The following is an 18,067-nucleotide window of genomic DNA, read 5'->3' as shown; positions in this document are numbered from 1 at the left end:
AACAAAGCTTAGTTTTGATATGTCAAATTGGCATATGTCATCACAAAAACAGAAAGCTCTTGGGATGTGTTTGGATTCGCTAGTTATTGCTAGGATCCTGTCTTGGGATTTCCAGCTTGAATCTCTAAATGAAAGATGACAGAATTGGTATTATAATTCATTCAAATATTGACTAACCTTTGGCTTTAAAATATTTATTTTAAATGTATTTTAACAATCTTTGTTTATGATACTGTGCAAACAATTTGGAAGCAACTATTTTTCATTGGTTTACTCAACTAAATTAAGTTGAAGAACAGACAGGTGAAATCAGTAAGAAGGAAGAAATAGGGAAGAATAGATCACACTTACATTGAACCCATTTGAGGACAGTAAAGATAATGATTTTTCTACCCATATCACTCATGTATAAAGGTTGTAAAGGCATCCAGTTTGGAAATCACTTGGTCAGCTTGAACTAGAGAAGACTATGCTATCTTACTGTAGTTGATATGGTGAAGAGGAATCATACTTTATTTCAGGCAAGGCAATTTTTTGGTGTTTTTAGATTACTCTGTGATTTATTCTCTCTGATAGTAAATTGGAAAATTAAGAAAATCAAGTGACAAGAGTAACTTTTAAAACAATAATCTCAGTTCTAAAGTCAGAAATGTAATAAAAGGACCTAATCGTTCAATTCAGCACATACATTAGGAGCACTGCCACAGTACAGAGAACTGTCCTAGGTACTAAGTGGATACAAAGATGAGTCATGTCTAATCTATGCCATTCAGTTCAGTTCAGTTCAGTCACTCAGTCGTGTCCAACTCTTTGCAACCCATGAACCGCAGCACGCCAGGCCTCCCTGTCCACCACCAACTCCCGGAGTTTACCCAAACTCATGTCCATTGAGTCGGTGATGCCATCCAACCATCTCATCCTCTGTCATCCCCTTCTCCTCCCACCCTCAATCTTTCCCAGCATCAGGGTCTTTTCCAAAGAGTCAGCTCTTCGCATCAGGTGGCCAAAGTACTGGAGTTTCAGCTTCAGCATCAGTCCTTCCAATGAACACTTAGGACCAGTCTCCTCCAGGATGGACTGGTTGGATCTCCTTGTAGTCCAAGGGACTCTCAAGAGTCTTCTCCAACACCACAGTTCAAGAACATCAATTCTTCAGTGCTCAGCTCTCTTTATAGTCCAACTCTCACGTCCATACATGACTACTGGAAAAACCATAACTTTGACCAGACGGACCTTTGTTGGCAAAGTAATGTCTCTGCTTTTTAACATGCTGTCTAGGTTGGTCATAACTTTCCTTCCAAGGAGCAAGTGTCTTTTAATTTCATGGCTGCAATCACCATCTGCAGTGATTTTGGAGCCCAGAAAAACAAAGTCTGCCACTCTTTCCACTGTTTCCCCATCTATTTGCCATGAAGTGATGGACCGGATGCCATGATCTTATTTTTCTGAATGTTGAGCTTTAAGCCACCCTTTTCACTCTCCTCTTTCACTTTCATCAAGAGGCTCTTTAGTTTTTCTTTACTTTCTGCCATAAGGGTGGTGTCATCTGCATATCTGAGGTTATTGATATTTCTCCCGGCAATCTTGATTCCAGCTTATGCTTCATCCAGCCCAGCATTTCGCATGATGTACTCTGCGTATAAGTTAAATAAGCAGGGTGACAATATACAGCCTTGATGTACTCCTTTTCCTATTTGGAACCAGTCTGTTGTTTCATGTCCAATTCTAACTGTTGCTTCTTGACCTTCATGAAGATTTCTCAGGAGGCAGGTCAGGTTTTCTGGTATTCCCAGCTCTTTAAGAATTTTCCACAGTTTGTAGTGATCCACAGAGTCAAAGGCTTTGGTGTAGTCAATAAAGCAAAAGTAGGTGTTTTTCTGGAACTCTCTTGCTTTTTTGATGATCCAGTGGATGTTGGCAATTTGATCTCTGGTTCCTCTGCCTTTTTTAAAACCAGCTTGAACATCTGGAAGTTCAGGATTCATGTACTTTTGAAGCTTGGCCTGCAGAATTTTGAGCATTACTTTGCTAGCATGTGAGATGAGTGCAATTGTGTGGTAGTTTGAACATTCTTTGGCATTGCCTTTCTTTGGGATTGGAATGAAAACTGACCTTTTTCAGTCCTGTGGCCACTGCTGAGTTTTCCAGATTTGTTGGCATATTGAGTGCAGCACTTTCACTCCTTTCCTAATCTGGAACCAGTCAGTTCAATAAGGTAGCAAGAAGGTGGCCATCTGAAAACCAGAAAGAGAGCTCTTTTAAGGAACACAATCTACCAGCACTTTGATCCTTGACTTCCCAGCCTCTAAGACTAAGAGAAAAAAAAAGTCTGTTTAACTCACCCTATCTATGGTATTTTGTTATATCAGTCTAAGGTGAGTAAGGGAGCATCTATCTATTATTTATATTCCAAACAAATGTACTATCTGCACTAACAACTCAGGCCTGTGAAGTCAGATGTGAATGCACACACTTTATATTCAGCACATATTTCCTGAGTGCTTATTATGTTCCAGACACTAAATACTTTCATGTGCATTAGCTCCTTTAATTTTCAGAATAATCTAGGAGGTGGGCATTGTTCTTCTCATTTTAAAGAGGGAAAACCAAAGACCAGATAGATTAAATGATGTAACTAGAAAATGAGCTTATTGGCTCCATAAGGGAAATGTCTGTTCTGTTTCATTAATTGCTAGAATTCAGATTGTTAGCACAGAGGGACTAATATCTCAGTATTATGAGGTTGATAGATTATTGATGTCAAGAAACAGTTAAGCTGAATTTCTGCTCATTTTTTCCAATTGAGCTGGTGTTTTAGTATTAATCAGCAAATTCATTTTGAAAGTTAAAGAAGTTTATCTTTTGCCTCTCAAAGACAAATCTTTCTGTATGAGCATTCTCATTGAATGGTCAAATTTATTTTTCATTTGACCAGGTTTATCAATCTTTTTAAACCCCCAAGTATTTGTTGATTTCCTATTATGAGAAGATCTTCCTAATTCAAAGATTTTTCAAAAATCATGTTTTCCTCTGTACTTATATATCTTTAGTAATTTTTTTGGTCCATGCATTTATCAAACATGTTTACTGTGTGTCAGGGGCCATATATTAGTGAACAAAACAGACAAAAATCTCTGTGTCCATGGAATGATTGATCCACTAGGATTCATTTATTCAACTTGATATGCTTTGATATTGTCAATTACTTTAACATTAATTAATGATTGAGTTACAGGAAATTTACTTTGGTGAAAGAAATGGGGTAGGAATCCATCTTTGTCTCTGTAGGATTAGCTATTTATCTCAACTGAATATTAATGTTTAATCTTTTGCTATTGATTTTGGAGCAGCACCCTATGAAAATCTAAATACCTTCAGGTTCTTGCATTTATATCTAGACCCCATTCTGAACACTGATCAGTTGTGGCTATTCCTGAACCAATATTTTAAATTTAAAATTGCTGTAACTTTATAATGAATTTTGATTTCCAAAGTGACTCATTTCCATGCAAAACCCTTCTCTTTTTATGGATTTATTTTTCTTTACTCTTATAACATGTTTAGTCTTCCAAATGAACTTTACGACTATTTAGTCATGTTTTAAAAATTCTCAGTTTTGTGACTGAGATCACATTGGTTTTCATGGATCCATCAAGTAGAAATTACCACTAATCAATAGTGAATCTCCACACCCAGGTGTTTTCCATTTATTCAAATCTTCTTTCATTTCCCACAATAAAGTTGTAAAGCTTTCTTCATATAATTCTTGGGTTTATCTTATTTTGTGCACTTGGTTTTTATTTTTTGGTTATTATTTTTAAAAAGATTAATTTTGTACTTTCCTTTACTGGCTTTTCTTGGTGTTTTTATGTTTTTACCCTTCAGTTTTTTAAACCCACAATGATATCATCTATAAGTAATGGAAAATTTGCCTCATACTTTCCAATACTTACACATCTTATTTCATTTTCTTATTTAAATGCATTGGCTCACTGTTGCAAGACACTTTTAAGTAGCTATGCCCTTGTTTAGAATCCATGCCTTATTCTTGGCTTACACAAAATTGCCTCTTTTATGGCTTTGCTTTGAAAGACTTTTCCTAGCTTTGGGGCTTCTGTCAAATCTAAAACTTACTCATCTTGGTACTGTTGAAATTCTTCGTAGGGCAGTAATGGAGACACAGACATTGAGAACAGACTTATGGACATGGAAGGAGGGTGAGGAAGGAGAGGGTGGGAAGTATGGGGAGAGTAACATGGAAACTTACATTCCCATATGTAAAATAGATGCCGGTGGGAATTTGCTCTATGGCTCAGGGAAATCAAATCAGGGCTCTGTAACAACTTAGAGGGGAGGGATGGGGAGGGAGGTGGGAGGGAGCTTCAGGATGGAGACGACGTACGTGTGCCTATGGCTGATTCACGTTGATGTTTGGCAGAAACCAACTCAGTACTGTAAAGCAATTACCCTTCAATTAAAAATAAATTTTGAAAAATTACCTATCTCTTTCACTAAGATTTTTAATTAGAAAATAATGTTGAATTTTATTACATACTTTCTAAATATTATTCAACCTCATTTGACCAAATTAATAGGGTATAATATTTTAATGGGTTCCCAGGCGGCACAGTGGTAAAGAATCCACCTACTAACGCAGGGGACACAGGAGACATGGGTTCGATCCCGGGGTAGGGAAGATCCCCTGGAGGAGGAAATGACAACCCATTCTAGTATTCCTGCCTGGAAGATTCCATGAACAGAGAAGTCTGGTGGGTCACAGTCCATAGGGTCACAAAGAGTCAGACATGACTGAGCATCATGTACTATTTTAATAAATTTCCTTTATCAAACTATTTTTCCACTGTGAAGATGAATCTAAACATGTTGGGATATGTTATTTGTTAAATGTACTACTGATTTCTACTTGTGAGTTTATTTATAAACACAAATATGCTATCATAGCATAAATATCAATTTACGACTTGCTTTTTTTGACTTAGCAATGCTTTGGTGATCTTTCTCATGTAAACATATTGATCTGTCCCCTTCTTTTGTCTGCTACACAGAGCTTCATAGTGTGGATAAATCACAATTTATATAATCATTACTCTGTTGAAGGGCTTTCAAATTCCCCTCCCCCCATTTCTTCTGGTAATTTCTAACCATTATTGCTATTTCTAACGATGCTACAATACTATTCTTATATGTATCTCCTGGTCTGTGTGCAGAGTTTGGGGGATGGTGACATTAAGAAATAGAATTCCGGAGTCATCAATTATGTGAGTTTAAATAATGCATACAAATGGACCTCTGAAATGGCTGTAACAGTTCACACTGCTGTTAGTAACAACTGTGCCGTTCATTTCCCACACACATACCAAATCTGACACACTCAAGCAGTTTTATATTTTACTCATCCCTGTAATAACATTTTAAAAGCTGCATCTTAATAGAGTTTAAATTTGCACTTTTTCTTTTTGCTGTTAATATTTTTATTCTGTGAATTTCTTGTCCATTTCTTTTGCCTGTTTTTCTGTTGGGTTGTTTGTCTTTTTCTTACCAGTTTAAGGAGTTCTTTATAATTTCTGCATTTTAAGCTCTTGCCTGTTATATATTTTACATGTTTGCCCACATTTGTTCTTTTTTGCCGTTTACTTTGTTTGTTATGTTCTTTGTTGTAAATGTCATGTGTTATGTAGCCTCTGGGAAACCCCACTGGACATGAGAGACTGAGTGGAAAAGGCCCAGGATATCTTAGAACTAATTACTGGGGAAATATCTTTGGCCTAAAAGGGTCTCAGGTCTCCTGACTACAGTCTGAGAGCTGCTGCACTGTCTTGCCATGCATTTGAAAATAATTGCATTTATTCAATTTAAAATTTGCTTAAAGCTCAACATTCAGAAAAATAAGATCATGGCATCTGGTCCCATCACTTTATGGGAAATAGATGGGGAAACAGTGGAAACAGTGGCAGACTTTATTTTTGGGGGCTCCAAAATCACTGCAGATGGTGACTGCAGCCATGAAATAAAAAGATGCTTACTCCTTGGAAGGAAAGTTATGACCAACCTACACAGCATATTAAAAAGCAGAGACATTATTTTACTAACAAAGATCCATCTAGTCAAGGCTACAGTTTTTCTAGTGGTCATGTATGGATGTGAAAGTTGGACTATAAAGAAAGCTGAGTGCTGAAGAATTGATGCTTTTGAACTGTGGTGTTGGAGAAGACTCTTGAGAGTCCTTTGGACTGTAAGGAGATCCAACCAGTCCATCCTAAAGGAGATCAGTCCTGGGTGTTCATTGGAAGGACTGATGCTGAAGCTGAAACTCCAGTACTTTGGCTACCTGATGTGAACAGCTGACTCATTAAATAAGACCCTGATGCTGGGAAAGATTGAAGGCGGGAGGAGAAGGGGATGACAGAGGATGAGATGGTTGGATGGCATCACCAACTCACTGGACATGAGTTTGGGTAAACTCCGGGAGTTGGTGATGGACAGGGAGGCCTGGCGTGCTGCTGTCCATGGGGTCACAAAGAGTCGGCCACGACTGAGTGACTGAACTGAACTGAACTGAACTATTTGAAGGTACCATCTATTTCCTGCTGTAACCCTGACTGGTGGGCCTATCCTGTGTGGGGACTAAAGGTCAGTCATTCCAAGGGGATGAAGGAAATGCAGGGGAGATGGATTGATAAAGAGGGAGAGAGAGAGCAAAGAATGAGTTCCAGCTATTTACTGGCAGAGAACAGAGCTGTTACGAGCCAGTTCATGGTGCAGCCACAGTCACAACACCTAGATGGCTTTCTGGAGCTGGCAGGATGAGGCCCCGATGTTCAGTTTTTCTGTTATTCAGTCCCTGAGTCGTGTCCAACTCCTTGTGACCCTGTGGACTGCAGCACGCCAGGCCTCCCTGTCCTTCACTATCTCCCTGAGTTTGCTCAAACTCATGTCCATTGAGTCGATGATGCCATCCAACCATCTCATCCTCTGCCACCCTCTTCTCCTCCTGCCTTTAATCTTTCCCAGCATCAGGGTCTTTTCCAATGAGTCAGTTCTTTGCATCAGGTGGCCAGAGTATTGGAGCTTCAGCTTCAGCATCAGTTCTTCCAATGAATATTCAAGGTTGATTTCCTTTAGGAATGACTGGTTTGATCTCTTTGCATTCCAAGGGACTCTCAAGAGTCTTCTCCAGCATCACAGTTCAAAAGCATCTATTGGTTTTTTTGAGTACATCTTATTTTTCATGTTGGGATACTGAGTTGAGAGCCAGTGGAACTAGATGTACTCCCAGCAAAGGCTTAGTATGGATGCTGGGCCCAGGCTGGTAAGGGAAGTGACAGATAGATGTCAAGGGCCCCGGCCAGTGAGAGCCAAGGGCAGGTTGAATCATCTGGGAGCTTCTCTGGGCTCTGACTAGGGTGGGAGAAGACAGATTGTGTAAGTACAGACTTGCTTACAAATGTTAGCAGGCAGACCTGGTGGACAAGGGGCATCTCCCTCAGAAAAGAAGAGGCAGATGACACCACCCTCAGACCCTTATTCTCTCCTGCTTTCATGAAGATGTGGAAAACCACATTTTTTCTATATTCACTCAAGATGCCTTCTTAGGAAGAATTGGAAGAGAAGGCTCCCTGAGAGACAGTAATTTTGTCCCAAGAAGACTGTGGGCATTTTCTTTTAAAAAAAAATTAATTAATTAATTATAATTGGAGGATAATTCCTTTACAATATTGTGATGGTTTTTGCCACACATCAACATGAATCGGCCACAGGTATACATGTGTCCCCCCCATCCTGAACCCCCCTCCCACCACCTGCCTACCCTATCCCTCTGGGTTGTCCCAGAGCACTGACTTTGGGTACCCTGCTTCATGCATCAGTTTGCACTGGCCATCTATTTTACATATGGCGTTTTCTAAAGAGATTGTCTAAAGGATTGAATCTTGATTGTTAAAACTGGGTTGAATATTTTGGTACTTTTTCTTCATTAACCTCTGATAGAGTGGTATCACTCTAAAGGAAAACCAGACATATGACAGAAAACATAAAGGAACTGTAGTTTTCTTCCTATTCGCAGAAAAGTAGGCAGGACTGATTTTTGATCCCAGCTCATGGCTGTTTGCAATGAGAAACTGTCCATACAGGTCCCTAGACCTCTTGCCATATAGCCAACCTCATTATGGCTCAGAGGTCCTATTTATAGAAGACAGCCCCTGTAAATGGTGAATACCATTTTGATTATTTTTGACAGCAATTTTTCTACCTCAATTTGGTTCCTTAACCCAAGGCTGGGGGGAAAGCACAAATATCTCGGGCACTGCTATTCATCCAGAGCCAAGTCAGTGCAAAGTCAGACCTGATGTCTGGAGTTCAGGCTGTCGTCTGTTATATCCTGACAGAGACGGACAGTTCCTGATCTTGGACTGGTTACCTTGTGGTGAGATCCAATCTACGGAATTGTAGAACTGACTGAGAAATAGGTTCACAAATAACTGGGGGTGGTGTGGAGCAACGATGGCTTATTCCTGCTGCTGCTGCTGCTAAGTCGCTTCAGTCGTGTCTGACTCTGTGCGACCCCATAGACGGCAGCCCACCAGGCTCCCCTGTCCCTGGGATTCTCCAGGCAAGAATGTTGGAGTGGGTTGCCATTTCCTTCTCCAATGCATGAAAGTGAAAAGTGAAAGTGAAATCGCTCAGTCATGTCCGACTCTTAGCGACCCCATGGACTGGACTGCAGCCTACCAGGCTCCTCCATCCATGGGATTTTCCAGGCAAGAGTACTGGAGTGGGCTGCCATTGCTTCCTCCGGGCTTATCCCTAAGGTCCCCTAAAAAATTGCTCCTACCTGTAAGGACCTCACTGGTCCTACCACTGACTTTATATGAGACCTGGGCCAAGTCATCTTCTATCTTGATTTCTTGGGTGCTCAATTGAAAGGGAACATATGCCTGTGCATGCTGCATGCTAATTCACTTCAGTCATGTCTGACTCTTTGTGACGCCATGGACTATAGCCCACCAGGCTCCTCTGTCCACAGGATTCTTCAGGCAAGAATACTGGAGTGGGTTTTGCATTTCATCCTCCAGGGGATCTCCCCAACTCAGGGATCGAACCTGTGTCTCCTGCACTGCAAACAGATTCTTTACTGCTGAACCACCAGGTAATCTCATATAATCATCAATACGTGACCAGAATTTAGCTGTAGATGATGGCAGAAGTCAAGATTAGGAGAAGACATGTTGGATGGACGGACAGGCTACAAATCAGGGTCTTAGAAGCCTATTTTAGCAGATAGTTTCATTTAAGGTAATTTCTTCATGAAAGAGATTGTAGTTGATTTAATTTTTCTAAGGATGTTTATCGACATTTAGTTATTCCATCTTTCTTTCCATTTTCCTACTTCCCCTTATGGGATTCAGAGAGAAGGTAATCTCAGAATAAAACCACACAAGAATTTCATCTGTGTAGTTCTTGCCTGTGCATTTTCTAGGCAGGAAATTTTAAAACAGGGCTTGCCAGGAAGACAGTTAAATTTTCAGGCACCGGTTTGAAATCAATAATGTATATTTCTTAAATAGCCATTTTATCTCACTTGCGGAAAAAATGTGTGACTTAGAGAATTGGATTTGAAATAAACTAAAAAATGATTGCAACCTGGAAAGCATTATGTTAGGAGAAAATAGGGGGGAGAAGTATGTGTCTAATTAACAAAAGGGCCAGATTCAAAATAACATAGAAAAGAGAAAAGGTCTGTGTTGTTTAGCCCGTCTGTTAATGTTCTTATCGTTAATGAATGCTTGTCTTAATTCTGTTACTTTAAGATTTTTTTTTAATGTGGACCATTTTTAAAATCTGTTGAATTTGTTACAATATTTTTTTCTGGATTTTTGTTTGTTTGTTTTGTTTTTTTGGCCAAGGGGCATATGCGATCTTGGGTCCCCCACCAGGGATCAAACCTACATCCACTGCACTGGAAGGCAAAGTCTTAACCACTGGACTGCCAGGAGGTTCCTTAAGACTGTCACTTTGTTACAACTGAGCCAGTTCTTCTGGGTTTTATACCCTAGGTGAATGAAGCAATCTTGTAACCACTTTTTCTGGTCTACAATGAGGATATGTCAATTAAGATGCTTTGGGCTCTAGAAAACCAGTGGTAAGCAGGATTTCAAACATTATCTCCTCAAGAATCCTGTCCCTAGTATTCAGCTAAATGCTAGTACAGGAGCAGGTGGGGAGGGACTTTGTAGACATAACTAAGTATTCTAGTAGACTGACCATAATATAGGGGCATTATCCTGGGTCGCTCAGGTGGGCTCAATGTGATCACAGGCCTGTGTGCTTACTTGCTTCAGTCGTGTCTGACTCTTTGCGACCCTGTGGACTGTAGCCCACCAGGCTCCACTGTCCATGGGATTTTCCAGGCAAGAATACTGGAGTGGGTTGCCATGCCCTCCTCCAGGGCATCTTGCTGACCCAGGGATTGACCTTGCGTCTCACGACTGAAGCGCCTGTGACAATCTTGGAGCATGCAGTGGTTGTGGGAATGGTAGGCATGTGTGGTGGAGCAACAAGATAGAAGAAATCAAATAGAAGGAATGGCATACTAGGTGTGGATGATGACCTGCAGGCCTCTTGAACACGGTTAAGGTCTCTATGTTACTCACAGTTGAAGTCAGTCTCATATGATATACTCCTACAGTTTCCAGGATTGGTTACAGGTCTGGAAAAAAAAGGATAGAATGACCATGATCAGTTGAGAATAATTTTTCCAGGGTGTAATGAATGCTGAGAAGTCTGCCCTGTCATCTACTCTAGGAGGTCATTGGACAATATCAAGGTGGTAAATCATCGATGAATAGTCTGGTTCTCAAGGAGTTTCACTTTCAGTGGGTAGACCATAGGCTCTGGGATAAATTTTGTCTTTATAGTCTTCTATAAAAGAATTGTATAACCCTAAGGAATCTTGCTGGAGGAAGTTACTTTTATCCTCATAGGGTGCTAGAGCTGGGAAACTTAGCCAGAGTTTGAAATGTCTTTATAAGGTGCCTTAGTTTCAGTCCCTTCAGATTTAGCCACAAGGATTCAGATGCAAGCCATCTGTTGATGAGGCTCAGGGACCAGCAACTGGGGAGGGGGCATGTGAGACAGGATTGAAAGAAAGCTGAGATGGGGCATGTCATCAAGCCAGCCAGCCCCGAGGGCACTGGGAGAAGTAGAGAGTCCCTGCCTCTGAGTTACTGAAATATCCGCATATCAATGCCAGCGCTCATTGATTGAGGGGTGTTCCAGGCACTTGGTGGGAGGAGGGATGCGAATTGGAAAACAGCCTTCAGATGGAGACATCAGATATTCCACCTGTGTGCTGAGGCCTGAGAGAGGACAAGGGCTCTAACAGCTTCTGCAACAGGGTATATATTCAAAGGTTGCTTTTTTTTTTTTTTTAACTGAAGTATAGTTGATTTGCCAAATAGATGGGGAAACAGTGGAAACAGTGATAGACTTTATTTTTTTTTGGCTCCAAAATCACTGCAGATTGTGCCTGTAGCCATGAAATTAGAAGATGCTTACTCCTTGAAAGTTATGACCAACCTAGACAGCATATTAAAAAGCAGAGACATTGCTTTGCCAACAAAGGTCCGTCTAGTCAAGGCTGTGGTTTTTCCAGTAGTCATGTATGGATGTGAGAGTTTTACTATAAAGAAAGCTGAGCGCCAAAGAATTGATGCTTTTGAACTGTGATGTTGGAAAAGACTCTTGAGAGTCCCTTGGACAGCAAGGAGATCCAACCAGTTCATCCTAAAGGAGATCAGTCCTGAGTGTTCATTGGAAGGACTGATGCTGAAGCTGAAACTCCAATACTTTGGCCACCTCATGCAAAGAGCTGACTCATTTGAAAAGACCCTGATGCTGGGAAAGATTGAAAGCAGGAGGAGAAGGGGACGACAGAGGATGAGGTGGTTGGGTGGCATCACCAACTTGATGGACATGAGTTTGAGTAAGCTCCAGGAGTTGGTGATGGACAGGGTAGCCTGGTGTGCTGCAGTCCATGGGGTCTCAAAGAGTCAGATGACTAAGCGACTGAACTGAACTGAACTGATAGTTGATTTACAATGTTGTGTTAGTTTCTGGTTTACAGCAATATGATTCAGATATATATGAGTATACATATATACTTTTTCACGTTCTTTCCCATTATAGTTTATTACAGGATATTGAACCTGGTTCCCCTGCTTCACAACATGAACTTGCTGTTGATCCAGTCTCTATATAATACTTTGCATCTGTCAAAGGAGGTTATTTCCATACCCACCCAGTAGCACCTGCCTTTGTATCAGCACTGAAAGTAGGAAGTCAGACCGGGAATGAATAGATGGATTTTAATCTTACATTGGAGATTTGTTTTAGAAGTGTATATAATTTTTAAGCTGGAAGAGACCTGAGAGGGAAACTAGTCCTTTTCTGTTCACTTTACTAGTGAAAAATTGAGGTCCACGTGCCACCTGTGGTGACAGAGCCCTCACATGTGGTGCCAAGCCAATGCCAATGTCTTCTGACTTTGTGCAGAGCAGAACCAGCAATGAGGGACAGGCAGCGGAGGCTTTGGGTTCCTCCAGATCTCCAGTTAACCCCCTTTTTTCCCCTTCTTTTATATGGGCAATTGAGGTTTTTAAAATTATGTAAATACAACTTCAAGTCCCCCCACTCTAATACAAGCCTCATAGACAATCCTATGTCCTTCCCACATAGACATTTCAGAATATCTTTTGGTCTCAGTTCAGTTCAGTTGCTCAGTTGTGTCTGACTCTTCGCGACCCCATGGACTACAACACACCAGGCCTCCCTGTCCATCACCAACTCCCAGAGCTTGCTCAACCTCATGTCCATTGAGTCGGTGATGCCATCCAACCATCTCATCCTCTGTCGTCCCCTTCTCCTCCCGCCTTCACTCTTTCCCAGCATCAGGGTCTTTTCCAATGAGTCAGCCCTTCACATCAGGTGGCCAGAGTATTGGAGTTTCAGCTTCAGCATCAGTCCTTCCAATGAATATTCAGGACTTTTGGTCTAGGATTCTAGAATTTTTTTAAACCACACTGGTTAAGAAGAAAGTAAAAAGTGGCTTAGGTTAAATAGTATAAAAAAGAAACAGCTCCTCTGAAGTTACTTAATGTTAAAGAGAACTTTGAGAAAACTTTCAAGGAAGAAAAAGGCAAAAACTTGTTTACACATGAACCAGAATTTTGTTGAGTTGACTGTGCAGTCAGCACTCATCTCAACGTGTGAATTGTGACAATTGGGTCCTTGGTTTGGAAGGGTTCAAAGAGCTTCTTTCCACACTGCAGGATTTTTCCATGTGAGGGGGAACTAGTCAGTCTGGTAGCTTTTCTTGGTTTCAGTTCCAAAGTGGTGGTAACTTCACTCTTGTGGTCAGGCTTTCCTCATTAGAAATGCTGCCTCCATTTGGCCTTTAACCGGGTCCTCATGAGGTGGGTCAGGCCAGTAGATATCACTGTTCCCATTTCAGAGGAAATGAAGGCCTGCAGGCATCTGGGCCTATGCCAGGAGCTGGGACAGGAGCCAAGGCTCCACTGATGAGAGGGCTCTGTAAGTGCCATTTAGTTGCCCTTTAACTCAATTAGTCCCAGAAATGTTGTTTGGGGGCTTGCATTTATGTCCTTGATCTCATCAAGTGGAAGCTGTGGATCTGCCCAAGATGGTCTTGCTGCTCACCCAAAGTACGGACATGGATCCATGTATCTCCTGAGGCCTCCTTCAATTATTTCATTCTATTTATTTATGCGTGCATTTAAAATTAAACAAATTCTGTGGCTTTGGAACCTTGCAGATGGAGGATCTGCTAATTACTCAATGTGTGACCTTGTAAGATCACTTAATAATATGCCTCACACTTGGTTCCTTCATCTATAAAATGCGGTTGCTGTGATGATTACATAGGGTAAGGGACACAAACCACTTAGCATTATGCATGAGCAGCCCACATTCAAACTATGGTTAGTCGTCTCAGTTTTATCTTCAAAACATCCTGTATCTAGAATTTAACCCCTTGCACCTACCACCTCTGTCAAAGACACCACTGTCCCTTATGTATTTATAGTAATAGGACCTGTCTAAAGTCTGTTCCTACCCCCACCTTCTGCACTTTATTGTCAACATAGGGGCCAGAGTGAGTCTTTTAAAATGCAAGTTGGATCACAGATAACTCTACCCAAGTCCCTAGTGACTTCCCATCCTCCCAAACCCAAAGTCCTCACTGTTGACCACAGAGTTCTCCACATGTGGCCTTTAGCCATCTCTGCCATGGTTTCTCCTTCCACTTCCCTCTTGCTCTCTGTTCCAGCCATTTTTGTCTTTCTTGCTGTTCCTCAAGCAGAGCATGTCCCTGCCTCAGTCTCATTGCGCTTAATGCTCCCTCTTCATGGAAAAACTTGCCCTTAGATTTACCATTAGGTTCTCTCCCTCACTTCTTTTGAGCTTCTACTCAAGTATTACTTTATGCATTACCTTTCCAACCTCTTATATATTGATGTGTGATGCATATATTAATTTCATATTCATTCAAACCATAGAGGCTCTATAAATATTTAGATGGTTAATAAATTGTAACGAAAGAAAAGCTAACATTTACTGAAGTCTTGCTATGTGCCATTAGTTTTGCTTTCGGCAATCTATCTTCTTGGTGTACTCTGTCATCTGCTATGGACCTTAGCTCATATGTTGACTCCAACAAATCTTCCTTGATCAGTCAAGCCAGAAGTGATTCTTCACTCCTGTGTATTCCCTCAGTGAACAAGGGGATTCACTGTCCGCTTGTGTTGTAGAGTTTTTTTTAAAAATAAGTATCTTAAATATAATAAGATCTTTGATGGCAAAGACCATATCCAGTGCAATTTTATGTAATGCACAATTTGTAGGGCAGCCTCTCAATTTATAATCCACTTTAGATATTTAGGAAAAGTTACTTATGCTCTTTCAAGTTCTAGAAATGAACTCTCATTGCTGGATGAGTGTTATTTGGGATTGTAGGTTTCAGAACCTCATTAACCTGAGTTAATGAGTTCAAGGCAAAACCAGGTAGAAGAGGAAAATGAAAACATAAAGCTACAAAAGTCAAATACATCATTAAAAGACTTCATGAATATAAGATTGAATTGTGTAGCTATCGCTGTGGGTCCATGGCCCCATGTCAGTAAATATGACAAATGACATATTTATGGAGCTTTGGTAAGAAGTGATTATCATTTCTTCTAAATTTTCTAGGGTAATTATTTTATTATTGGGGTATAATTGCTTTACAATGTTGTGTTAGTGTCTGCTGTCCATCAAAGGGAATCAGCTATATGTATACATATAGCCCCTGCCTCTAGAGCCTCCCCCTTCCCGCTCCACCCCTGTAGGTCATCAGAGCGCCGAGCTGAGCTCCCTCTGCTATGGAGCAGCTTCCCCCAGCTGTTGTTTCACATGTGGCAGTGTGTATATGGCAACGCTACTCTCCCGATTTGTCCCATACTCTCCTTCTCCGCTTGTGTCCATGTGTTCGTTCTCTACATCTACATCTCTGTCACACAATGGGATATTACTTAGTCATAAAAGGAATGAAGTTGGATCATTTGTAGTGATATGGATGGAACTATAGTCTGTCATATGGAGGGAAGTCAGAGAAATACAAATATCATTTCTTAATGCATACACACACACACACATATAAACTAGAAAAATGGTGCAGATGAACTTATTTGCAGGGCAGGAATAGAGACACAGACGTGGAGAATCCTTTATTTCTTTACTTATTTTCTCTGTGCTTTCATTAACGACATCCTAGAAAAACTAGTATTAGAATATCTTTTCCTACGTTGCAGGGAAGACTTCTGGAGAAAATAGTTTCTCTTCTGAGCTATCACAGTAGCTCTATATTGAGGTAATTTTTTATGGTTATGGTATTTTCAGTGTGACTCTCTAGTGTGGAAAAGCCTCAGGCATTGAGTGAAGTCCTTTTTCACTTAATCCTTAGAACAGCTCTAGGCAGGCATTAGTATTATCACATCACGCTCATGCTTAAAACCTTCAAATGGCATCCCATTTCACTTACAGGAGACTCAATCTCTTACTATGGCCATAGGAGCCACCCCACCAGGCCTCTGCTCACTTATTCCTTTCATCTGTTACCCACCTTATTCCACATTTTTGCAGCAGTTCCATCTGTCCTTGAACATGCCATGCCAAGCCAAGCTGCTTCCTGCCTTGAGGCCTTTGCACCTGCTGTTCCTTCTTCCTGGAATGCTCTGTAATCAGATCTTTCAATGACTGCTCTTTGTCCTCTTTAAACCTCAACTTAAAATTTAGCTTCTCAGATATACACATAACAGTCAAAAAAAAAAAAAAAAACAAAAAAAAAACTACCTTCTGTATGGGGTTGTCAGATTTAAAAATAAAAATACAAAACAAGGAATTTGAGATAAACAACAAATAGTCTTTTAGTAAGTCTTAAGCAGTGTTTGGGACTCACGGATACTCAAACATTATTCATCCGTCATGTATTTGAAATTCAAATTTCATTGGGTGCCCTGCAATTGATCTGGCAACCCCACCTCCACAGCCACTTCGTTATGGTGCCCTGTTTTATTTTCTCCATGGGACTTTTCACTATTAGAAATTGTTTGATTTCCCACTGGAAGATAGGCTGCATGAGGATGGAGCCCTGTTGGCCTTGTCCATAGCTGCATCCTCAGAGCCTATCATATTGCTTGACATATAGTAGGTGCTCAATAAATATTTGCTATAAAGGTAAGCAAATGGAAAAAGAAAAACCTTAAAGCGGTGGGTAACACATCCAGGGCATACTGCTAGCTAGAGGAGATTGGAATTAGGCATTACGGTGCCAGGGTTCTTGTGAGTTTCCCGCATTTTGCGGTGTGGAAGGGATCCTGTGTCATCTACTCAGGAGATTCAGAAGACCCTCGGAGCAGTAGATTTTGGAAGATACCAAGGCTATAGGAGCCTTTCCCATTTGCTTTGTAAGTAACGAAAGGAAAACGCACTTGAGTGAAAAGAACAAGATACTCTGCGTTTGGAATGGAATGAGAGGCAGGGCTCATCCTCCACGTCCTGGGACACGGGTAAAGTCCCTGCAACTTTAGGGCTTGCTTTATCGTCAGACTCCCCCGGAAACCTCTAGATCCTGATCGCAAGAGAAACTAAAGGCACAAGCAAAGAGCGGGGAGGGGAGGATGGGGATGAAGTCAAGACAGAAGAAATCAAACTCTGGTCCTGGACCTCGGGCGCGCAGCGGGGCGGGGGCAGCGGCGTTCAGCCTCAGGACTCGGGCGGGTTCACCTCTCGGTGTGGACACTGGATGCTCCGCAGGACCCACGGAAGGCGCATGATTCCCACCCTGGCTCGCTTCATCGAACGGACCGAGATGATGGCCGGAGGGCGCGTCTCGCTGCCGGCCCAGAGCTAGCTGCGTGGGTACCTAACCGTGGCCGGCTCCCGGGGAGCAAGCTGGCTCGGGTCCCTAACCAACTCCGCCCGGCTCTCGTCTCACTCGCCCTCCCACCCGGGAGCTGGAGGACGTCCCAGGCCTGCCGAGGACTCCCTGTCGCGTGAGTCGCCCGCGCGCCCCATTCCGAGGCAGCCGCCCCCGCCGCTGACAGGTGCTGCCCGGAGGGCGTCGGCTGCGGGGTCCTCTGGCGCGGCGGCTGGGAGCGCACGGCCGAGCGCGCTTCGCTCCCCGAGCCCGGAGCCGGCGAGGAGAGGGGGCCAGGGCGCGGCCTGGGGGCGGGCGGAAGGGGGACTCCAGTGGCCTGGAGCCCCGGCGCTCGGAACCACAAACTTTGCGGCGGCCGCGATCTGGCCGCGGTGACAGCCCACCCCCGCCGGTGCGCGAGGCGGCGGCGGCGGCGGCGCCGGAGTCCCGCTGCCGGAAAACCTCGGCGGCACGGGCGGCTTGCCCCCGCGCTGGCCCGAAGCCGCCGGTCACTCCCGGCTGGTGCTGCTGCGTCCGCCGCCGCCGCCGCCGCCGCGGGGCTCCGGGAGGAGGCGCAGC

At 42.5% G+C, this 18,067-nt stretch overlaps 1 long non-coding RNA gene across 2 annotated transcripts; it reads right to left on the bottom strand.

Moving 5' to 3' along the window:
• Positions 1-309: 309 nt before the first annotated feature.
• Positions 310-17,674, bottom strand: LOC133062686 (uncharacterized). Of its 2 annotated transcripts, XR_009694232.1 has the most exons (4): positions 17,296-17,674; positions 16,193-16,304; positions 10,671-10,726; positions 310-2,234 (listed from the first exon to the last, which is right to left on the bottom strand). It is a non-coding gene; the product is annotated as an uncharacterized LOC133062686 (long non-coding RNA). The 2 variants fall into 2 exon arrangements; XR_009694231.1 differs by having other exon boundaries at positions 16,193-17,674.
• Between the last annotated feature and the right edge of the window lie 393 nt (positions 17,675-18,067).

This window comes from Dama dama, chromosome 9 (assembly GCF_033118175.1).
Source record: "Dama dama isolate Ldn47 chromosome 9, ASM3311817v1, whole genome shotgun sequence".
Lineage (NCBI taxonomy): Eukaryota > Metazoa > Chordata > Mammalia > Artiodactyla > Cervidae > Dama > Dama dama.
This window is presented reverse-complemented; position numbering and strand designations above follow the sequence as displayed.